This window comes from Xiphophorus couchianus, chromosome 16 (assembly GCF_001444195.1).
Source record: "Xiphophorus couchianus chromosome 16, X_couchianus-1.0, whole genome shotgun sequence".
Classification (NCBI taxonomy): Eukaryota; Metazoa; Chordata; class Actinopteri; order Cyprinodontiformes; family Poeciliidae; genus Xiphophorus; species Xiphophorus couchianus.
In genome coordinates, this window is record NC_040243.1 from 11,558,429 (window position 1) to 11,583,663 (window position 25,235).

Here is a 25,235-nt window from a genome sequence, read left to right on the forward strand (position 1 = left end):
GACCATTTATTGTTCTGTGAGTTCTCTCAATTATAGCCAGAGCCTTGGAAAACTGTATGCTGTGGTATTGATGTAGTAGCAGGTAAATACAGGAGCACTTCTACCAATACTATTATTATTTAAGTTTAAAATATCATTAAACTTCTGACCTTCATCCTTTTCTATACCTAAAAGGGAGCTTGACATGTTTTCCTTTAATTTGCCTGTTGTTAAACTGATGTCAAAAAGCTTAATTTAATCTGTTTACTTTAGCTTGAGGCATACAGTTCAAGTGAAAGTTTCAGTAGTGTTTAGCAACTAGTGCAAGTCTATGTCTCCAATTGTGGGACAGCACTCCAAAACACCTACCTGATACTTGGATAGTGTCTAATAAAGGGTTGCACAATATCAGAAAAAAAAGACATCCAATAATGTGGTGTGGCTTTCAATAATTAAACAACTTAAATAATAATAATGTTTTTCTGCTTGGGCTGATTGGACATTTAAAACTATAGTAAGCAGTCTAGACAACTCCTGGGATGGGAAATTTATTATTTTTGTCTCAACAACATTGTTTTTTTTTAACAGAGTGCAACTGGCTTCTACTGTTTTTTATTTTTTTATTTTTGCAATATACCAACTCAGTTTTAGTTTCTTCATGACTTTCCTAAAACATCTTAATTACCATCTAAAACAGTTTATGTTGCTTCAAACAAACATCACCATATTGCCTGTAGTTTTCCAACACAGGTGTTCTCAATTAGTATGAATAGAAAAATAAAACTGGGTCCTCATCCAGTTGTTTTTTTTTTTTTTCTTGTCACAGGCCTAGAAGTTGAAATAGCTTAATTATTGCTTTTACAGTTACAGTAAATATGGACACATTTAGACACATTTCCTTTACCCTTGTTATACCTTATTATTGTCTCCTGACCCAAAAGGATCAGCGTACATGTATAGAACTTCAATTACATGTCCTCTTGTCTTCTCATTTTGAACAGCATGGAAGAGAAAAGAGTCTATGCATCATATATTTCTACTCCATATATATATATATATATATATATATATATTAACCTAACCTAGAAGCTAAGAGAACATAATATAGCATCATTGTTTGTGTTGTAGAGCAGGATCTGGCGAGCATACATCTTTGACTCATTCAGATGATCACAGGCCACTCAGATGGGGGTTGTCTTGTCAAACTAATTGCAGGTTAGTCGTCAATCAGTTTATGCTCCGATGATGATAAAGAGGACGGTGAAAATGGAAACCTGAAATTAAAAGATTCAAAACACAAACGGTGAGTAAAACCTTTTGGAGGACTTTCAATCAACTTGAAAAAGCCCGTAAATGCCCTGTGCTCATAGGCAGTAAAATGAATTACTGTTTTGACGGTATTCAGCTCTGTCACATCACTTTTTACACAACAATATTACATCTTATTATATAGAAACAATGCAAAGTATTTGAAAAAAAGAACACAAATAGCTGCATTTTTCAGATCAATAGAATATCTAGGAGTAAAAAATGAGAATCGAAAGTTATGTTTGTTACCTAAAGTCTTAAATTTGACTAAGATTTAAGGGATATGCATTCAGTAAGAGCTGCTCTGCCACCTGGGAGCTACATAGGTAGGAGAAGTTCTTAATAATTATCCACCACATTTATAAAAACGTTCCAACAATATACAGCTATAGTCCGAAGGTAAACATATGCAGACATAGGTCTTTTGCAGAACAAAAGTGCATGGCGGTATGAATACCAAAGGCTATTTTTTAAAATCTAACGTTTACTGAATTGATTTAATCTCAAAGACATCATTTTTCTGGTGTGATTTGTGACTTTGTCGTTTCCCAGGATTCAGTCTATTTGCTTATGAAAAAGAATGCAATTAGTCAGGTCAGCCTCACTGATCAATGCTAGTATATCACTTGCATCACCCAAGAGCAAACTTCTTTTTAAAAGATAACAAAAGAATGTCAAACAATGTCTAACCAGGTAGGTGAAAATATCCACCTAATATTATGTAAGAAGATTTATTTTTTCTTTCTTTATGTATTCTGGAAACAATGATGAAAACCTTTGGGAAATTCAGAAATCTAAATGTGTGCAGAAAACCACTACAGATCTCATCCCTCTGTCTCAGGTGAACAATAGGCACGACACCCCCTGCTGCTTTGCCAGGTGACCTCATCAGAGCATCACCAATCAAACCCCACTCACGCAAACAAAGGTCAGCCAAGTGAAAATGCCAGTGCCGGTTCTCACAGTAACCCCGATAATATCTCCGACCCCCTCAGCCCCACACTCATTGACGTGGAGCAGCCACACAGATAGAGTTGCAAATGGGCACTTCTATGAGTCAAAGCAGGGGCGGGTGGGACACTGGACATCCCCCCTGCGAATGCCTTGTTCTCCCATTAATTGATCGCTACTTGATCTTGGATAGTGATTCAGGGGTACTCTCTAGGGCAGGCAACAAGTTTCTGTGATATGTGTGGGAACTGTGTGGAAGCCGCTAAGGTGCACCTGTTAAATGGCCATTTTGCCCTATTCCCTCAGCACCCTGCCTATTGTTGGGGATTTATATTCAGTTTCCTTCTCAGGTGGCCACACAGTAGAGGACTACTGAAGTGGTCAGCTTGCTATTAAGAAAAAAAGAGTCCTCAAAACACACAACTATTAAAGACCGACATTGGATAAAAGTGAAATATGTGAAGGCCCTGAAGGATCTATGTATTTAGACTTTCTCGCAAACATTACAGATGAAATTTTGTATGTTCTATTTAAAATTATAGGAAGCATAACCATCATGGGAATGAATGGCATATTCTTTGTGGGCTGTTAACAGTATATATGGCTTTATTATTTTTAGAGTAAAATATTGATTCAATATTCAACTTCAAGAAGTTTTAAAAACCATAATTGTGTGAACAAGTTTTAATTTACAGGTTAAAAAGTAGAGATACATATATATTTTTGCATACAATCTGGAAAAATATTTGGGCTGGTGCACATCTCCAGTGATCATTTGACTAAAGTGGGGTACACGGGTTGCCACACAGGACAATCAACCATGCTCTCACATACTCAGACCTAAACGGAGTCTAGAGGTGACAAATAACAGTCATGTTTTAGACTGTGGGACGAAACTGTAGTACATGGAGAGAATCCATGCCTACATGTGGAAAACATACGAATTCTGCATAGAAGAAAAAAAAGTCAAGATTTGAATAAAGTTTTTCAAACATAGCCCATCCATTTTCAATAGGCCTGAGTTCTTATAACTCCTACAGGTAGCTCAGTCTTTATCTTGATAGTATCAAAATTAGAGGAGGTGCCGCTTTCTTGGCAAGCACCCTATCAGTGACTTTCAAATCCAACTGGATTTGAAGATCCCTGATATAGATTATCTGTGTTTGTGCGTATAATTTTTAACTCTTCATTCAACTCAAACTTGCACATGCATTTTCTTTGGAGAAAACCTTGAAAGTCTTAAATGAAACTTCTGCCCCTCAATTCCCCCCCCAAAAAGAACACAGTTCTCATTAAAAAAAATAAGTCCGTGACATTTCTGTTGATGAGAAGAATCTAATCAACAGTGTATAATTAAAAAAATGCAAAAAAGCTATAAACCACTTACTTTTTCAAGGAACGTATGGAGATCACAAGCTAACAATTAACTTTAATGACTGCCTGACGTCCTGTGGCCTGCTGTATGACCCATGACCCTTGTTTTAATGAGGGCTCTAATAGGGGACATTACTCTGTCAGTGTGGCGTCTTGTGGAGGAGGATAGAAAGATAGATGAAAGGCATCCACTGAAGTGAGGACTGCAGGTGGGCTCTTGTCAGGTGACATAGTAAACCAGGTGCAGTAGTGATGAGTGCCTGTTAATATCAAATGCAGCCTTATGTGTTTTCATACTTCATCTGGTGAAGTTTTAAAATATTTGCTAACAAACCTGATTTTTTTGTCTTTTTCCAGTCCCTTTAAAATGATTTCTACATTAAATAAGGCACATTTTTTTGTTACTCTCTCTGTGAGCCAAATCCCTCACAAGCATGTCCTCACTGTGTCATGCTAAGATTTTCTTTAAATGAGCTTGCTTCTGTCTTGCATGCTACTGTAGCCTGGCCATTGCCTTGCTGTGCCATTCTGCTAAAAAAAAAATTCTCGCTGTCAGCACAGTCTGGGCTTTCTCGACTTGGATTGGCTCCGGCAAAATTTTTTACCAAGTCAATCAGAGAACAGAAGGAGAAACAGTGAACAATGACATACATTTTCTGCACTGTTATAGAAATGTAGTCTGCCTGCAGTTTTATCAATGTCACCAAAAAACCTCAACAAAGCCATTCAGTCTGTGTTGGCCACCTCAAAAATATTGAATTAACATTAACATGAGCCTCATTTGGATTGGCATTTCTTTCTTTGCAGTGGAAGATGGTTATTTAAAGCACATGCAACTTAAGCATCTTAACATCAAATTGATGCATTACATATATCATAGGCAAATCTTAGCAACTGGGTAAAACTTAAAACTTCAGCATGGTCTATGCCTCCAGGAAGCAATTGTTTCTCAACAGCCAAGAGCCCAGAGCCTCTGTGAACAAAACAAATAGTGTAGGACAAATGGGTGGTTTTTACCAGAAAAACACTGCTGCAGTTATCTTCAGAAAGAAGGTAGCATGAAAAGGGAGGGAGCAGATCATTGCAAGGTGCATGGCTTAAAAGAGCAGAATTTGCCAGATTTAAATAAAGTCAACTTTATGGCCATCTGGCTAATGCTTTTGGATTGAGTGGGGAGCACTGAAAGGCTAAGGAGTAGTGATGCTTCACTGCATGCCACATGATGCTTAGCAAAAATGAAGTGGCTTCACTGGGCCCACTGGGCCCAAAAGCATCTTCCTCAAGGTAATGAATGTCTCCCAGACCTTCTATATATAAACCATTTTATATTGTTTTGATCAAGTGAAATGTACCATTATTGTAACTAAGATCAGAACTGAATTATGTCCCTCAGATTTATTGCATAATACATTATTCATTATGTAATAATAATGTTGTTATATATTCTGATGTATAGTAATCTATATGTTTTATATTAGTAATATTTTTCAACCTTGGTACAGTTACACCACAGACCAGTCCTGATTGAACTTTGACTGCTGAGAAGCTGTGATGTGTTCAAGAGTCACAGGCCATACTAGAAACCCTAGTTGATCAGCGAAGCTTTACCTGACCAACACAGAACCAGTACTGATCACTCTGTTTGGACAGCAGCTGCAACAAATGATTGTTTGCATTAGGAGGTGACACTAAATTATCTGATTTGGAGTAAAGTTTATGTATTCTCACTGTGCTACATTAGATTGTTATTTTTCACATCTCAGACCTCAATAATTGAAAATAATCAGTGGGTTACAATTTATAATGAAGAGTCTCCATGCTAAAAGATGATTATCTGGTGAAAGAGATTTGTCTGCTGATGGCAGATAGAAAACAACTGACAATTTCTGAAAAGAGAGGTTAACAACAGAGCATGTTGGACCAGATGTAAGGTCTTTCAACAGCTTTTCACTATCTGGTGGTCTAAAAAGTAGAAATAAATTATTATGGTGGCTCTGGAACCTCCCTTCTTTTCTACGTTAGCAATATTGAATGCCATAACAGTTTCTTTTTCAAATTTTAATTCTCGCACTGAGCCAGATTATGCTCAAAGATTCTTCTTGCAAAAGGGGAGTTCTATTTTTCACTGTGGCCACATGCAAGCTCAGAATGAGAGATTGCTGCAGTCAGTGCCTCAGTGGGCTGGGTTTCCTAAAGTACTAAATGTTTTACTGCCTAAAATAATAAATTGAACTTTACCGCATCATTTTACACCCAGATTCATTTCTGTCTGTAGGCTTGAAGTGAATATATATTTTTGTGTAAAAATTTGCTGACTGAATTTTGCCACATTGCTGATTGATTATAATGTAGATTATAACACTTCTTAATTACTCATCTTGATAAAAGAAATATTTATATATTTACCAGGATTTTTTTTCCCACCAGCAGCACTAACTTATGTAGTTGTATTTACCAAAACTGATCAGTCACAAACAGCTTTACCTCTAATCCTATGGTATATCCATTGCTCTAGGTTGCAACAATTTGCAATCTAGAGTGCAAGTTATTGCAAGATTGATGAGAAAGTAACCTCTTCCCCAGACTCAGTGTAAGTTGATCTTTAGATAGTCACTTTGCTCCAAGAAAAGTAGGAACTGGAGAAGGGAATCATAGGATCTGGAATACGATTCAAATGACCAAGGGGACACATCCCTGCACTGAGCACTCTAAAATTAAGGACAAAACAATGTGACAGGCAATGATTGATCAGTCTGGATTGTTTTGTCAAAATTCAGTCATCTTCACAGCCCCACCCCCAGGCACTTCCTATAATCAAAGGCCATGCCCACCCATGGCTAATTAGACATTAAGCAAATGTCAAGGCAGGCTGATTTAAAGCAGGCATCCAGGACCTGAGCAAAACAAAGGCAGTTGGAGAGGGGAAACGGAAAAGATCCAGATCAATACCAAGCAGTACTTTTGTTTGCTAAAATGCCACAGAGACTGAAATAAATCAGATAGACGAGGAAGAGAGCGACCAGCCATTGCGTTCTCACGGCTCCCTGGGCACGGCACTAAGAGCGAGCACACCTGGCCTAACAAAGCCTGAAGAGGAGGGGAGGGATGAGCAAGCAGACATGCTTTCTCACAGCCACAGACATGTACACAAACTATCTGACAATGATTGGATAATTTAAACTGGTGAAGATTAGAAAATAGGTGATTTTCTCAGTTTTCTCCAAAACTTTAAGTAGATGGAAATTTTAGCTGGACAGCATGTTGAATTTGCCCTTCCTTTAAAACTGTCAACTCATCATTTATTTAGGGATACCAAATGTATTATACATCTCTCTTTCTGAAATTCATCACAATTTTGTGTAAATAGACAGGACTTTATGAGAGCAAGCGTTTAGGCACCCCTGAATAACTGATTCAAGGATTTCTTTAACATGGATGAAAGAATCAAGTCAACACTCCAGGTATGTTTATGAATAACATTGTAGCATGCCATAAAGCTCAAAAAAGTTTATTTATATAAGCCCTTTAACAGATTACTGTGGAAAAAACAGTTTAAAAAGTTTAAAAAATTCAATAGATTAAAGATTATCAGAACAAAGGTACGTCAGTAATATGAGTAATCTTTGTACTATTATTATAAAAGCTTCTTCTGAACACAAATTATTTGTGTAGCTATGCAAAGTCATTTGCCTCAATCAACTTATTCTTGCTAGGGTAAATCATGTACCAGTCTCCTTCTCCGCAGCTTGCCTCCTTCCCTAAATTCACAAAAATTTCCAAAATGACAGGACTTTCTTTTAAATAAAAAAGCTTCGCTTCACCCTTTCCACTCTCCTTTTCTTCTCCATACTCAGTTGCCATGTTGGAGCATCTGCAGGGCACAGTCCCCCCTATTAAATCACACCCTGTCACTTCTCACACTCAGCACCTATGGAGCGCAATCGCCTGAGCTGGTTTCAATTTGTGCCTGGAGCAAAGTTAATAAGTTTGAGATAAATTCAGCTGGCCTGGCTGGAGCTGATTTGGAGTGGTATACGCTTTCACCCAACTGATTATCCCGGGTCCAAAACGTCGCTGGTAAAGCACAAAGAGAGAGTCTGTTTTACACTAATGCAGTGTGACCCCATGCAGAGGAGCCTGTTATCATTGCTATTTAGTGAGTTCAGGTTACAGGTGAGTTGGTACCAAAAAGATAATACTGGCATTACATTGGCTGACTGCTTACCCTATGGAATAGAAATAATTTCAGCCTAATATATGTGCTTAAGCTGTGATACAGACCTATAGATAATATTGTTTTCATCAGGATTATTTTGGGTTTTGGGTTGTCTAATTTTCTATCATATTTAAAAAACAGTTGTGTGTTTGAAAAAAAAAGGTTTGTTGTGTTTATTTAAGTGTCCTTTTTTGATCACATGTTTGACCATCATTACACTGATCTAAAAAGCACTCACCACATCCTGTCATTATATTTGTAAAATTTCAACCTTAAGGTAAACTTTAAGAGAGAAACACAATTAATGTAAAAAGCAGAACAGAATCTCCCTTTATGTAGAAAAAACTGTTGCTCTAGCAAAACTTGCTGGTAAAACAAGTCCATTTTATGCCTTCAGTTATTCTATGCAATTATTCTATGTTATTGAAGGCGGTTTACCACACAAGTGCCAGTGTCATTTACAAAAATTAACCTTACATGGAGTTGATACTCATCCGTGGTAACCTCTGGCAAACAGGCATAGTGCTGGTAAGCACCCATTTGGGTATCATTAACAAGCTAGAAGTGACTGGAGCCCTTTTTACTTCCAGTCTCATGATTAGGGAGGCTATCCTCATCCCCCAGTAACCCAACGCAGGGACCAATTATGCATAATTTAAGACTTAAGCAATTTTGACAGATTTCTGGAAATTACTGTAGAGGTTTTGTTGCTGTTGCACAGGATAAATGAGAGTGGGATATTTTGACAGGTTTCTGCCACAAAGCAGTCCTCAGATACACAAAGGTAAAGGTTACATGGTGCCTAATATCCATGTGTTGATTGGGGCTAAAGTCAGGAGGTTAAGTAAGGTCTAGTTAGCCGAGCTCTGAATTACGACAGAAAGGGTTAAGGAAAACACAAGGCCTCCGTCCCACCTGTCCACAAATTACTGCTACATAAACATGAAGGCTGAATGTCTGCATGCACATGCATAAGGTAGATTTACGTAGGTGGTCAAACTTCCTCAATTAATAAACCCGAAGCAGACAGAAGAATTGTGAGTGTAAGCCAAAATTATCTGACAGCAATGACCATTCTATTCAAACAAAATCGCTGGATTATTTCTTTAAGCCAAATCCTGAGTTTATGCTGTATGCATAGAAATTGTGACACAGTTTAGTGATTTTGTTAAGTTTGTGATGAGACTGAAAGAGTAAGCGCCTCATCATAATTCAAAGACCACCATTTTGAACTATAACAACAGTTTCAAGTCAGACTTGAAAAATTCTCTTCCATAGGATAAAATGAATAGTGTTAGTATTATTTTTCATTATTTTTAATTATACAGTCAGTGGGTTATTTTAATGGATTAAGTTAAAGGAGCAAGATGAATTTATTGTAGTAAATATAGGAATTTTACCTCATAGGGTTAAGATGAACTCATATTTATCTGTTAACCAAAGAGGATTGTAACACCAGTGCACACAAGCAATATTTTGGTGTTATATTGTTTACATTTTATTATCCAAATTTAATCCAAAAATAAACATTCAAAGCCAGACATTGATAAGCACTGTTGCCTCACAAAAAACGTCCTGCTTTCAACGTCTACCTCTTCTGATTTAGCATTTCAATGCCTGTAAAATATTAGATTACATTTTTTTTTACTGCAGCATGAAAATTTTAGAAAGTAAACCGGTGGTAAGTTGGTGAAGTTATTGAGTTACTAAAACTAAGTGTGTTGCTGCTTATGTTGTCCATAAGCAGTCTTTTTCATAAAATCATGGTGTTAAGATGAAAAAAAAAATCTATTTCATGCTTTTCCAGCAGCTGGATTAATGACTGATGAATATCTGAAGAATTAATTGGTAACATAAATGTTTATTTTTCTGTAATCTACTATTACTAAGCCCAGGCTGGGTCCAGCTTCTTAGCTTCTGACTGCTTGATATAAGTAACTGACTTAGCAATATAAGTCAGTTACTTCTACTGCTTGATATAACTACTTGAGTTAACCCTAACTGCATATATATCTAGTAGTCAATTAGGTATAAAACCATTGTCAGGTCATTTTTCACTTGACAAAAATTACTTTTCTAGTAATGCAGGTTACAGATTAATCTTTTTTGTCTGCCTTTTGGCAGCCTCAACACATATATCCATCACTTGAACCCATTTTCTGGGTTGAAAACCTAACCCCACATGCTAAATCAAGTTGGTGAGAATCAGCTGAAAGCTATATTTTTAAATTAAAATAACTTGTCAGGATAATGGTCCATTTATAAAAAATGTCTAACAAAACAGAAATAATAATAATAAAAAAGCAAAGAAAATCAAATCTTTGTGAAAGAATGCTCTTTGCATTTCAATTTGCTGTAAAATGAAATGCAAAGAACATTTGCATTTTATAACCAGTACAACTCCTTATCATTTCCATTCTCAGTCCGATCCCTAGGATTCCTCTGTGTTAAGATGTGGTTGCACCCGTGTTTACTCCCTGTCTTCACCATGTTTGGATACGATGGTCAGACAGGAAGGCGGCCAGCCTGCGGTCAGCATGAGCCAGTTCTGAACCATCACAACTACGTGTGAAGAAGACTTGGTGACATCACTTCCATGGGATAACCTTCTGATTAGCTGAGAAGAAGAAACTACTACGGTGGATTTATATGTGGCACTACTTATAAAACATTATTCTCAATTTGAGACACATAAGTATACACTAAAGTTTTATGGCTGCTAGGCTCATGACTTTTTATGCTTTTTGGAACAGAAATGTCCAAAAATAATAAAGTCTAATTAAAGTTTTGATTGGCATTTATTTAAGCTTTGGGTTTAAGTATTTATGCGAGTGTGTTTGAATGCATGGATTTGTGGTGTGTGGTCTTATTCACATCACACATAATGTGCCCCCTCTTAGCTGCTGGGCCAATACTACTTCACCCAGAGACACAATTAAGAGCCCTAGCCCAAAATCAGGACTGAGCGGGTGGGTGGTGAGATGTGGCAGGCTTACTGAGCAGTTCCTTTCCCCTCCACGTCTCCATTGGCCCCCTTGGCAAGATGCAGAAGGCCCCAAGATGTCAGCTTGCAGCAAAGGTCCAATCTGTTTCAACACAGTTGGCTGACTGCAAAACCTAAAGAAATCACAACATGTAACATCTCTGCTTGCTTTGCACTGAGCCATGCATGCTCACACAGTGGGAAACAGGAAGGCCTGATCAGCTCAGCAATTCATGGGAGTTCAGGTGGTCTGTGTGTGTAGAGGTGCTGGACTCATGGAGTGTGACCAGTCATTTTCTCTGGTGTGGGCTTTTCTTGGAAAATACAGAGAAAATATGTTGTTCCTTTCAAAGACAGAGCTGGGCAGGATATTTAATAGCCTTAAATTGACAACACATGCTTGTTCATATTGAAGATTTGTTGAAAAAAATTCATATGTATAAGAAAAGCTTATAATGCTTCATAGCAGTGTCTTTTAAACTTTTTATAACAGACTCTATAAAGGTAAATACTAGGTTTACTGCCATATTTAGAGATAACATATGATAAATTGTGGACTTAAGAACAATTTCATTTGGAGGTTTCTAAAAATATCTAAAGTAGATGCCTTATGATAGCAACTATAAAAATCAACAAAAAAAATATTTATTCATACACATTTAGCATGTTATTAAATCTTTTAAATACATTACTATACTAGGTAATTAAATATTTTCTGTGTTTGTCGTAGTGACAACCAGACCTGCCGGTGGACAACAGTGGTGATAGAAGCCATTAGGCTGAGCAAGGGTTTCTGCCTTTAGGGTTTGGTTGTCCTTAGGGGACATGTGAAGCAGCTGAAAAGTACCGGGTATCCAGAAGGACTCTTGCTTCTATGGTTGTGAAAGATGAGTTAGCAGATGTGAAAAATGATTACTGTACTTATTTGAGTGGAGAAAATTGTTTCTACAATCTTGTACAAGTCAACAAGGAAAAGTCTATTTCAGATTCCCTGGTGTCAAATGAGATCATATAGTTAGTGTATTGTATTTTCTTCAGTCAAGCATTAACCCCTGACCTTTTCACACTTATTTTGTTGGAGATGGTCTGTTCTCACACATAATGCACACTGGACAATACCAGAAATATCTGTAGGGCTGATGAGTGCATTTTTACAACTCTTTTAGGATGACTCTATGACAGCCAGTCGGTTTCCAAGTCAGGGACGTGTACTGAATAAAAAAACAGATTTACAAACAAGATGTGTTTGACATCTCTTTTCAAGTGTGTAATCTATAGTTTTTCTGATTGTAGCTGTGAAATGTATGTTTTATCTCGAACCTTTGGTTATGTACAATGTTTTCTTATAGAGAAAACTCTCTTAAAATATTTCTAAAAAATACCTGACATCATCAGTTTTATGGTACAATGGAGAGGAACGAAGAAAGAAAAATCCTTGTGCAAATGGGGCAATTTTTGTTTAGACTTCCTAAGTAAATTTCCTTATTTCTACATGTATCTAATTGGCTGTTGGTGTTTGACACCCACGTGTCAGGTGTTTGTGTTTCCCAATGTAGGTTTATTTAGGTTTTCACATATAGACTTCATCCACCCGCCAATTCCAACTTCGTCACATATACTGGGAGGGAAGCATCATTCAAGTGACTCACTATCTGTGCAGTTCAGGAAGTCTGCAACACAAATTGGCCGTCTCACAAAGACCCAGCTGTGAAATGACACAACTTCTCAAGTAGCTCCTCAGCTGCCATGACGTCTCAAGTTGCTGTTAATTCTTCCCCCTCCGCCCTCAGTCTCCACTGTCCCAAACCGGTCTTATAAAATCAGGAATCATAAATCCGCCACTGTGATCATTTCAAGTGTCCTCAGTGTGTCCATCACACAATGATAAGTCATAACAGTATTTCAAACATTTTACATATTACTAATACAGTAACTTTTAAGATGAAGCTGAATGTTAATGTGCTCTACTGCTACAAACTTGCAGCAAATAAAATGCAATATTAGATACTATATTTATATTGTGTTAATTATACAATCCAATAGAAAAACAGTACTAAGTCCTGCATCCAAGTGGATATAAAAAAATAACATAATGCAGTGTTTGTTAACTGTTCAGGTAAATGCTAAATTAAATGCCCCCTTTAGTTTTTACACAATCTCTACTTGATTCACCACATTGAAATTTACATGAAATCCAGATAATTCAGAACCTTTCCCTTTCCACCTGTGAAAAAGGTGAAGTTTTTGTTAACTGGTATCTTCTTATTTCATAAGTAGAAGTTAAATAATGATGGACAAAATTTCAGTTTACCAGGTGACGATGATGAAATTAATTTTGTTTCATTCTAAAGAAAATAGGTTTCAGGATTCCAATTTGTGTGTATTTTTATCCATTCATCTATTCGTGTCAGTCCTCAAAAATATAAAATAAAGGCCGTGACTACTACTGGTGTTTAGTGTATTTGTCAAACAGTATTCATACTTGAGTAAAAAATAAACTAACCATCAAATAAACTAATGGCATGGTTTAGAATTTATTGATAAATAAGAGTAAAGCTGTGTAGTAGGTGAGTTGCTGACTTCATAAAAAGCTGCTAACAAGCTCTAATTAGGTGGGACACCGCAAACATAATGTTATGTGACATTGGAGAAATAGGGCGAGTTTGTGGGAAAAACTTAGCAAATACAAATAAAAACACACTGAAAACTAAAGCATCTGGAAATAGCCCCTCAAAGGAAGCATAAATATCCTCATAAAGCCAAATTCCCTAGAGCAGAAAGATGTCATAAATATAAATTTCACTGACACTTTCATTCACAAGTGGCTCATTCGACCATCTTAATGCACTGTTCATGTGGTAACCATATACAGTTGTGGTAGAAATAATAAGAATTAAACAAGAACGAACAGTGCATTTTAGGCATGGTGACATTATTCCATTTTTGACTGAGAGAAAAGTATGTGTTTGTTAGAGACCTTGAAAAAGTTGACAGAACCAAAAGCCTTATTTGTGGTCATACTAGAATGAAGAAAACAGTGAGACATGATTGAATAAAGAAGTTCTTCTTCCTTTGTAAAATGAATTAGCAAAAGCTGTTTCTAACTCCACCATAGTTCACTTAAATCCATGCTATCATGGGCAGATGCTCTATATGCAACAAATAATATTCACTCACATCAGCATGTTGAGCATTTCAGTGCTACTATTATTATAAGCTTGCATAAAAGCATTCTGCAGTCAAGTAATAATGTCCTGAAATGCTAAAGTTTCTTTTTACCTTAGCATTTCTGTTTCTTTCCAGGTATTACTCTACTACAACTACAACTATGCTTAACCAGACTGTCCTATATACACACATCTGTTCTTAGTTTGACAGTATCTGATTCTTTCATATGGAATTCCACACACTTTGACAAGGAAAGGTTACACAAGTGTAAAATGGTGATAAGTCGCACAGTGTTGTAGGATCATTTGGAAGTATTATAGCAAGAGAAGATCTAGTCTGGCTGAGAGAATGCTATCGTTTTTGTATTTCTTTGCTCTTCAGATTAACAGAATTTGAGCCTTTTAATTCATAATTATACATATTGAAAAAGGTATAGATTGTTTTTTATAGATTTATTTTATATCTATAAAAATATGTCTGTTTTTTAAATAAACATATTTTGTGCTATTGATGGTAAAAGAATTCTTATAACGTTAATGAAAAATGGCATAGATTGGTTTTATGTATTTTTAATTTGAGAATGAAATTCTCAAATATATACTCAGAGTGATGGCATTGCAGGTTAGATCTGAAGCAGCTTGTTTTTGTTGATCAATATTTGAAAATATAAATATTTTGATATAATGATATATATTTGTTAAATAGAATTCAAACGTCTGAATTTATGTTGCCCTTGTGTCAAAGTAGATGCAAATGTATTAGAGCAGATGACAGATTAAGATTGAATTTCCTGTTTTCATACTTGTCAATGAGGAATTTATGCAAATCCCCAAAGAGGGAGAAGTTTGGGTAAGTGAGACGGTTTTGAAAAGAGATAAAAATCAGCTGGCGCCTGTCGAGGACGTGCCTCTGTATAATATGTCCTGTCACTGCCTTGGACAAAGACTCTCCCCTTTCACACCTCAATAAAATATTTCTGTCTTTATACTCCATTTTTTGCTGTTGACAACACCATCTTAAAAGTGATCAAAGGTGTGCCATAAAAGATTAGCAGGAAAAATCCTTGCATTATGTTACATAAGCAGCTACTTTGAGGCTTCAGTTCTAGATGTCAGGTTTTTCCTCGTCATTTGCCTATAACCCCTGCTGTCAGTTTTACTAATCTGTGGGACTGCAGGCTTCTTCTGTTACCACCTCTCCCGTCTTTTGAATGTGATCTTTACAGTGGTGAAAAATACTTGGAGGCATTTTTTTATTCTGTGCTCAGGACTTTATGTTGTACCTCAAGAGTGCTGATAAAAATCCTACCTAAAAATGCTCTCCATCGCCTGGCTTGTGTCCTGCTTAGGCTCTGCCACCTGCATGTGGCTGTGCATAGACACCCATTGTTAAAAGGTTAAGCACCAATAAGTAGCTTCAACCAAACTAAGGTGAAGCCATGGTTTTCATACACAGCTCATAGGAGTGCGCTGAGGTATAAGTGCTTGGTAACTCTAGATCTTTAATTGCAGACTGTTGGCTTGATAAGAGGTCACACCTTTCTAGTAGTCTGTTTGGTGAGTCATAAACTTTGTCGCCAAGATTAAATAGATTTCTGAGAATTGCTAATAATTCAACATACCCGTCATCTTGTCTTTTGTCCTGAAGGTCAGAGCCATGCAACTGAATCAGATTTCACAGTCTACTTCGTAAGATCATGTACATACCTTTGGGTTTAATTCATCCATGTAATTTAATATGCTTACTTTGTCTTTACTTCTGAATGTTCTTGCATTTCCGGATTTTGCCGTTTGACTGTTCCATGCTTTCTTAACTTACAAGAAGCAGTTAAAAACATTTTAAGCCCCAACAAAGCAGCAAACTATTGTTTTCTAAATAAAACATGGTGTAGTCTTACCCAAAAGCACATCCTGAATTGAATTTCTTTATAACGTTGTAGAGTTGGAAAGATGAACATGAAGTGTATTTTTGCAGGTTGGCACATGTTAATCTCTTTTGTACTCAGTCTTCAAAGGTGTAGGTTTTTCTCACATAGTGAAATGAATTCTTCAGATAAGAAGAATACTGCTGTAGTTTGTTGTAGATTTCTGAGTTAAAAGTACCAGGAGTTCAAATAAAAGTTTTTTCTCAAAATTTGCCTCAAATAAACAAAGTACAACAGTCAACCAATTTTTCGTTGTTATTATTTAACTCAACAAGCCACATTTCTGTAAAAACGGTCAAATTCAGGTGTAGTTTGTAACATGTAGAATAATATAGCATGCAAGATTTTTCTGGGTTTTAAAAATAAAATATATCTGCCCAAACACAAGCTTGCATTTTTCCTGGTGGAGGATGTTGGTGTAAATTTAAACTACTGCATTGTGTTTTTTATGATACATTGTAAAATCTCTAGAGAAAAAAAATGTAACTTAAATTGTAGCGTTTATACAGGCATTATTTATTCATGGCAATATGTTACTGAGCAAACCACCACCAAAAGAGTGTAATGAGCTATTTTAATCCCTCTTACTTTTAGGTTGAACAATTTTAAAGTTTGTTGTTAAAATTTATTTTAAGTAACTTTTGAATTTAAAATATTTTATTGTTTAATAGAAATCACAAACAGCAGTTTAAGATAAAAAAAACTATAGAAATGTATTCTTCTGCTAACTTATAAAAATGTTGTGTTGTCAATGCTACATTATCAGAAAAAACCCCGACATTAAATAAAAAACGGAATTCAATCTTGAATCTCATCCAGAATTTTTCCATCATGCCTTATAAACTGGGATGCTTATCTATGGCAAACCCAACAATTTTGTAGAAGGAAAAAGCAAGCTCAGGCAGATAAGAAGTCACTTTTGCAGTCTACAACAATCTGCAGAAAATCAAACCAGTCTGTTACAGTTTTCCTTCTCACACCAAGAAAAGTCACCAAGCAGCTCAAATATTATATCTCAGGAAATGTTGAAGAACAATTTCCTTGAAGAGTAACACTAGAATGCACGACTCTGACTCCCGGAGGTTTGGGGCCACCACCGCTGGGCCGTCCCAGTTAGATGGAACTTCCCTGCTGAGCCTGACCCAGCCTGAAAAGCAGAGCACCCAAAGGGAGCTGGAGGAAAACGTGGTGGAAAGAGAGAGGAGAGCTGCACGCAGCCCTGAGTGTTTTGTTATGCTTGGCATGTATGTGTTTCACCTCCAGTCTCTACTAGTTTGCTCACAAGTGATTTGTGAGCAAAAGGGAAAATAGAAAAGGGAAAATAAAAGGACGGATATTTGAAAGACTATGATGTCTGTGCAAAAAGCCACTGATGCAGAAAATGCAATGTATTTTATGAGTTTGCGTAAAATCATTTTAGGAGACTGGTTGCACAGTTTGTTGGTTTATACTTGAGAAAGACAAAAATTCTTACTGCAGAAAGGTTAACATCACCAAGTTATTTGCTATGTTTGGTTACCTTTTATATATTTAGCTACCCTGATGCCTGAACAGATTATTTTTACTAAATGCATCGAAGTATATGAAAACATTGGTTTTGTCATGACAAAGATTCTCAAAAGTAAAATCACTAGAATTCATTTTTTGTCTACTTATGATACTCAATCATTTTAAAATGAAATGTTAGTATTATCTTTCCTTCAAAAGTATCTGTAGTGGCACTCTGCGTCCCAAAAGTTTGTTGTACCACCTTTGCAGTTTGTCTAACAACAAATATTTGAATCACTCGACTGAAACCAAGTCTTCTTTTATGATGTTTACTTAAAGAACTCCAAAAGTTCACTTACAGAAAAAACGAAAGGCTCGGTACAAATCGTTCAAAAAATTGTGTTGCTTCCACCGTTTCCAACTGCAATCTGACCTCAAACGTGCATACGGGCAATGTTAATGTTATGCATTACGTAGTGGAAGCCAAAATTACTTTTCACAATAAAAGTATCCCTTTATATTAACTAAATTCCCCATTAACTGGCTCTTACAGTATCTATTTAATACATTTTCACTCATACAGTCAATGAGAGTCAGAGAATTTTAAAAAATATACTTCTAAATTCAGGCCTCGGCAGACGCATAGGAAAAACAAAAGAAAAATGTAATGGGGCAAACTTTTTTTTTTTTGCAGCGTTGTTAAACTAAGAAGACACCTTAAAAAGGTAGACTTTAAAAAACATGTTTGACAACATTTGTGGAAATCTACATGTTTATGTTACAATGGGAAACAAATACACAAAGCTGCTAAGAAACACTAAAATAATAAAACACTTATGGTAAGCAATACTAATCTATCTAATTTAGTGTTTCAAATATTTGCTTGTATAAAAATACTTGTCTCTGAGAAATATGCGGATTGCGACTTTTACCTTTGTGACTAAAAGTGAAGACCAATTACTGCAGCACACTTTCTAGAATGCCCTTCCCTTGTTGGCTTCCAAGTAGATAGCAATGCTATAATCTCTGCCTTATCTGCTTGGAGCTTCTAACAAGCTGAAATACCTCAACCATTTGTTTGATAGCTTATCTAGAGGGAAGGAAATGGGTATGCAGAAGGGTCAATACTATTTGTAGAAAAAAAGCCTTATTAAACAAATGCCCCCACTGTACTATATCACCATTATAAAACCAAAAAGTACTTTTAAACCCCAACCAACCTCCTGATTTCTTTTCTTTTAAAAGTATTTCTAAGCATAAATTTTATTATTATTATTATTATTATTTCTTACAGAACACCTAAAAAGCAGAGCTAAGACTGAACTCTGCTTAGTTACTTTAAGGTACTTTTCAGAATGTCTTCAGGCAAAATGGCCTCAGTCAGTTTAAATGACAATGAAACGGTATGGAAGCAGAGTGTGATCTCTGTAGGTCAGTGCCCTCTATTTCCAATACCAGAGCATGACCTGTAATTAGGTTTGAATGACAATGGCTCATTTTGAAAGTGCTGACAAAATGTTACAACCTCACCTGAGTCTTTGCAGAGGCTATTAATGTGCTTAGACACTTGAGAGGGCAGGTGACGGTTACAAAGCATGAATTAAATGGCATCCATCACATGCTTACTCCATCCTTACCAAAGCAAAGTCTCTATGCAACACTTAAAAAAGCAAAAATAAAATAAAATAAAAACATAATAATAATATAACAACAGCAGCTATTCAAACTATAATCAAATTAAAGTTATGCTGTCAGTAACATGACTGGTTTGAGAAGTCAATCAAGACGCAAGATGTGGGCGTCAAGAACCTGAGTCCTGCATTGTCGTATAGTAAGCCTTCAAATGTCCATGGCAACTAGGAAGGTGTTAATGTATCCACATAATAAAATAGTGAATCATTGGCTTTGTTTTTATATAGAAACTCTTGGCTAACATGCTACTTCCTAACATATTGACAATATCTGCATATGTCCTACCTGTTTTTCTATTTCTGTTGTTCAAACCATAAAATCAGACAATACCAGTATATAATCCATATAAGGTGATAGAAACTCCTAAAAGATACATTTTAATGTATAAATTGATGTACTTTCCTTCCATGATATTTTTTGTGTATGAGTCACTCATTAGATAAATACACTTTATTCCTTTTAGTCAAAAGATGACAACCACCATAAATGTGAAAAATTTCCCTGATTTGAATTTTTATGTTCTATAGCTACAACTCATTTGCGAAGCTTACAATGGTTAACACATTTAAAAGCAAATACAAAAAAATTATATGCATAGGTAAAAATAAATTTTTAGACAAATCTACTATTTAGTTGAAGAAATATTAAATTTGGAAAGTAGAAATATTAATAATTTATTTACAATCCATATAACTAAATTCCAGCTTTTATTTGGTCAAGACATTTCTGGTAAAATGCTTGAAGTGTTGTGATTTAAATGAATAAAATGAGTATGTGTTGTTAGTTGTAAATCTTTAATCTGTGATGGATTTTTGTACATTAGAGTCTAAACCACACCTCGGAGACAGTTTGGCTGTAAGTGTGAACTGCTCCCTGGCACCACAACACACAAAATGTCCCATCCGCTGGCTCCGGATGATGTCAGTGTAGCATCTCAGACCACGGACAGAGACACCTTTCATAAAGAAGCTATGTGCGCTCAGGTCTGGTCTACGTAATGGAATATCCGGCCCTCTTTCCCTCCAACCTGTTTCGATGATCAGGTGAAAATGAGACTCTTGTCGCCTGCAGTTGGTCTAAAAATAAACTCAGTCTGATTAGTTGTCTAACTTCCCCTTCTTGTTACCGTCACCTGCTGCTGCTGTTTACTTCCTTATTGCTTTATTTCCCACCACAGCAGTAATAACCACGTTCGCACATATTTGATTATCAGCCGTTATACTGGGCACCCACTTTGCACTATTTGACTTTCTTTTTAGCAGATATCTGGCTCCTTTTCTCTTGTTTCATTATCCTCACAACTTAACCTGGCTCTTTTCAGCAAGTTCCATTTGTTAGAGGACTGATGAAAAGGACCATTCTTCCTACACAGCCATGGAGACACAAGAAATACCAAGTTAATGAAAGAGTGATGATATCTAATCGCCTTTCAGAGTTTAGCACCTGCATTAGAGCAACTTGCTAAGTCTTTGCAATGGATGCACCACAGATGTAGACTACTTCCTGTTAGCCTTGTGCCACTCTCTGTGGTTAAAAGTTTGATACCAGGTTGTTTCAGGAGAAACAGGAATATCTTGTGTGGTCAAGCAGATCCAGTCCTCTTAGCTCTTCAGGATTTCAGCATTAGACTGCGGCAATAGGATTAATGTACTAAGAAAGGGTAAAATGAACAATGGCATATTTCATGGGCTTTAAATAAGTGTCTTATTACAATGGGGATAGCCAAGTCTATTCTTGGTAAAGCTTATTCCAGAGCAAAATAATTTGAGAAGGTCAACAACCTATCTTTAGAAACTTTATACTACATTAAGAAATCCAAAATTAACATTTCAGTCTTGACAATTATCATTGCAGTTCTATTATTAGTCAGTGGATTCAATAATCTCCACTGGCCACTTTGGGTAAAATAAACTTCCCTTTATTTTTGCTTAAACAATAATTTAAATGTAAGGAATAACTATAAACTTATTTTGCAGGAGTGCCTCATCTATACAATATTTTTTTAAAATATAAATAGAACCTTTCTGACATAATTAAGATTGCTAAAAGATCTTTAAAAGTAATACATTGTGCCCTGAAATAATGAAATTCAAGAAAAGATGGGAAACAAAATGTCTGAGATGTGTAACAAAGTTATTTGTAAGGCTTTGAGACTTAACCAAACCACAGTGAGAGCCTGTACCCACAATAAAGAAAGACATGGAGCAGTAGTGGGCCTTCCACCATCCTCATAATCCAAACACATCCTGAATTAAAACAATTCTGCAAGGAAGAGTTAGAAAAAACATCTCCACAGAGAGTCAAAACAGTTATTGCTAGTGATCACATAATCTTGATAACTGTTGCAAGAAAGATTTATTAGGCTGGAATTTCAATTACCTTTTCATATATCGCCAAGTTGTCTTGGATAACTTTTTTCATTTGATAGGCAAAGTAAATTTGTAAACCACCCATTTATTGACTCAGGTTAACTTTGTGTGATATTAAAATTAGTTTTGTGCTCTTAAACATTTAGGTGTGACAGTAATTTTTTTTTCACCATTGTTGTCCTTACTCTTTCAGGTGAGTCGCTGTGGTTCTGTGTGGGATGTCAAGGAGGTGTGAGATAGTCAGAGTTGGGGAATGTGAAGCAAAATCTTCTGAGGGTGACAGGGCCTTGATAAGTCTTATTTAAACTTTACCCTTCACAAAATGCCATGTGTAAACAGTTGCCCGTGGCCAGAGTACTCTGATCTGGTAAAGCAAACAGTAGCAGGCCATCCATCCATCTTTATGATACCATCATTTACAGTTCAACCAATGCGGTTTATGTTTCAGACATCATTCTACAGAATTAGAGGTGTGGAAACACCCGGAAGGAAGAATTAGACAGATTTGCTGAAGAATTTTGACAGTTCTGCTTTTTGCAGTCCTCCGCCATGTCTAGGGCAGTTGGTTCAAGTTGTGGAAAGTCTCAGAGAGGTGCTATGTGAGTGGTCAAAACCTTTATACTGGCTTCCCTCCACTATTAATAACCAAGTAAGGGTACTAATATATATACTGTGAAATAGCTAGATAATTTCAACACTGAAGTTATGAATGAAATGCTGTAATTAGGATTCACTCTTTGAAACAATACCTCAAAAAGAAAAGAAATCTTTACACAAGAGAACTAGAATATGATTTTTAAATATTGTTACAGATATAGTTTATGCTGTATTTATGACAGAGTTTTGGTTTTGCTTCTGATTTTCTGTACACACTTCAAAACAAAACTATACTGACATCTCTGAAATTATCATGTAAAAAGAATCACGGTCTTTTCAAACTTTTGCAGTGGAATCTGCGAGGTGAAAGACATGATTCGACAGTTTACCCCCAGTGTTTACCTCAAAATTTTGACGCCAAGGCTCGAACTCAAGCTGAGAAGTTTCCCAAGACCTTCGCCCACAGCCGGGTGCTCCGTGTAAGCTGTGAGATTCACGTCCACCCCTCCTCCCCTGGCCATATTTAACTGGAATACAGTCCGTGGGCCTACTCAAACCTTCCGTAGTCACGATGTGGAGGCGAGAACATGCCCAACCACACCTCTGATGTCTCAGTGCTGGCCGTCACAGGGTTTCCTCTACTGCAAGTTAAGACCAGAAATCAAAGAAGCTATTCTTGAACTATGTCATTCTAAAACTTCAACAAACACCTTTTAACTTTTTCAGATTTTATCAGATTGCAACCACAAATTTTCAAGTATTTTTACTGATAATTTAGACATAGATCAACAAAAAGAAGCACACCATTTGATAGAAAATGGTGTGTATATATATATATATATATATATATATATATAGTGGCACAAGGCTAACAGGAAGTAGTCTACATCTGTGGTGCATCCATTGCAAAGACTTAGCAAGTTGCTCTAATGCAGGTGCTAAACTCTGAAAGGCGATTAGATATCATCACTCTTTCATTAACTTGGTTCTCTGAGAAAATATTTTGAAAAAACAGCCTTTTACTGCAATTATATCCAATTATATCTACAAATATTGTGAGACATGTCTCCGATTTTGCAATCTGGAGTGTGAAATCTTGGCCCATATGTTTTTGCCATATGGCTCAAACTAAGATGGATGCCTCGCTACAGTATGATGCTGCTACCACCATGTTTTCACAGTAAGGGTAGCTTTTCAACCTCTCATGTGCTGTTTTGCATGAAGACCAAAACATTTTTATCTAATGTGATCAAAGCACCTTATTTTACAAGGTTGTTTTGACTCCCGCATTAAATATCACTTAGCTGACCGTATGTCTGCTGTAGTCTCAATTCGTGCCAGCAGGACTATATTGGTCAAAAATGTAAATCAAGATTTAGTAATAAAAATAGTGAAACATTTATATAAACTTTTAACAACTTCCTTGTCTGAAGGCATTTTAAACATTTTATTTTGTGAAATCTAAGTTTTCCAAATTTACACTTTTTCAATTTAAAACAGTTTTATCTCAGTGAGCCTAAATCTGAGATACTTTTTATCGTTTATTATTCATCTTTAGCAAACCGGACATGATCCTACATAACAAACCTGAGCAAATATTTTGTTTGAGTAATGTTCTATGTCATTATCTGCTGATATACCCCCAAACTTGTTTTGCCAACTTATAAATTTGACGGTTTTCACCATCTTTTTCATTTTCTTGGCTTTATTTGAAGGCATAACTCAGGGTTGGATCCGGTTTCTAAAATTGAATACGTGGATTAGAAGGCCTAAACTCTTACAACAAAGTCTCTTTTGTATGTAGAAAACAATTGTTGGAGCAAATCCAGAGGAGCTGATTTTAGTATCACAACAGTTTTTATTTTATTTTTTTTTTTTTATTATATACATTTATTTTTAGGGGTTGTTGCTCTTTTTAAGATAGTCATCCCTCCCAAAGTAAGTATAATTTAGTCTTAAATAATTGTAGCATAATAATAAGCTGAAAATAAATGTCTTAAAGTTATTTTATATTTTAACTTGTTTGGGAACATTTTGAAAAAAGAGATTTTTAATCTTAGACATTTAATCGTCAATGAACAACTGTTTTTACATAAAAGTAAAGTCTAGTATTTTTAACCTGTTTGTACCCGTTATGATCTTTTCAGCAATATAGAAAAATATAAGTAAATGAATTAAATTCCTTTTCTTTATCTTTTACTACATACTCTTACCATTAAATGTATTCTTCTTCACTTTTTGTGTAATTCTGACTTCAGTTTAAAACTAGACAGTTTACCAAAGGGTCTTTTTTGTCTAATAAAATTAGAATAAACGACTAATGCATGAAAATATCCGTTTCTTTCATTGTATTTATACTTGGAAAAACAACAGCAATAAAAGAAAAACATTTTGAGGCTTTTAAATGTAAAACCCACTGTAGTGGCTTGATAACGAAGCAGTGCTTACTGATAAGTTTCTGGACTGCTGTCTCCCCCTATTGGTCAATTTTGAAACATGTCACTTTTCCCCGTTGTTGCTCCCTCGTAGCTCTATAGAGTCTGACAGATTGTTCTGTGGAACACAAGGTTTACACAATATCACTCAGTATATAATCAAAGACAAGTATGTAATATAAATCATATCAGTCCACCAATTTCAGAGAGGCAGAAAGTTGATATTTTAAGGATATATGTGTTTGATATTGTTGATATCTTCTCTAAGAAAGATGCTTCAAAAATAGGCATGCAGATATTTGCTAAATAAACTACTTGCAGGTTTGTAATTTATTCTAACAGGCTATGTTAAATTTAAGTTTTTACAATATGAATTGTTTGCTGCTTCAGTTAATTCATTTATTTTAATTAAACCTGAAATTATTATAAATGACAGACTATCATAAATTAGTTTAAGAAACACATTTTCATTCCAAATTGCCTATTTGGTAAAGCTGAGGCTGCTTTAGTTATTTTATTTTATTGTCGTAAAGTTAAACTGAAGTATAGGATCTTCATTTTAAAAGTTTTCTATTCTTGTTCCACGTTATTCGTTTATATACATTTTTCAAAGTTGACCTTTGATTATGTATTAAAATGAGACTAAAGCTCACACAGATCCAAAAAACCCCAACAAAAAACAACAAAAAAAAAACCCGCCTAGTTACGGTTGGTTTTCACTGTTTTTTGCTCCAAGATTTTCTCTGAGTAG

General features: G+C 35.8%; 1 long non-coding RNA gene across 1 annotated transcript; it reads right to left on the bottom strand.

Moving 5' to 3' along the window:
* Positions 1-320: 320 nt before the first annotated feature.
* Positions 321-24,600, bottom strand: LOC114159607 (uncharacterized). Its single transcript, XR_003598622.1, has 3 exons — positions 24,467-24,600; positions 22,452-22,690; positions 321-1,253 (listed from the first exon to the last, which is right to left on the bottom strand). It is a non-coding gene; the product is annotated as an uncharacterized LOC114159607 (long non-coding RNA).
* Between the last annotated feature and the right edge of the window lie 635 nt (positions 24,601-25,235).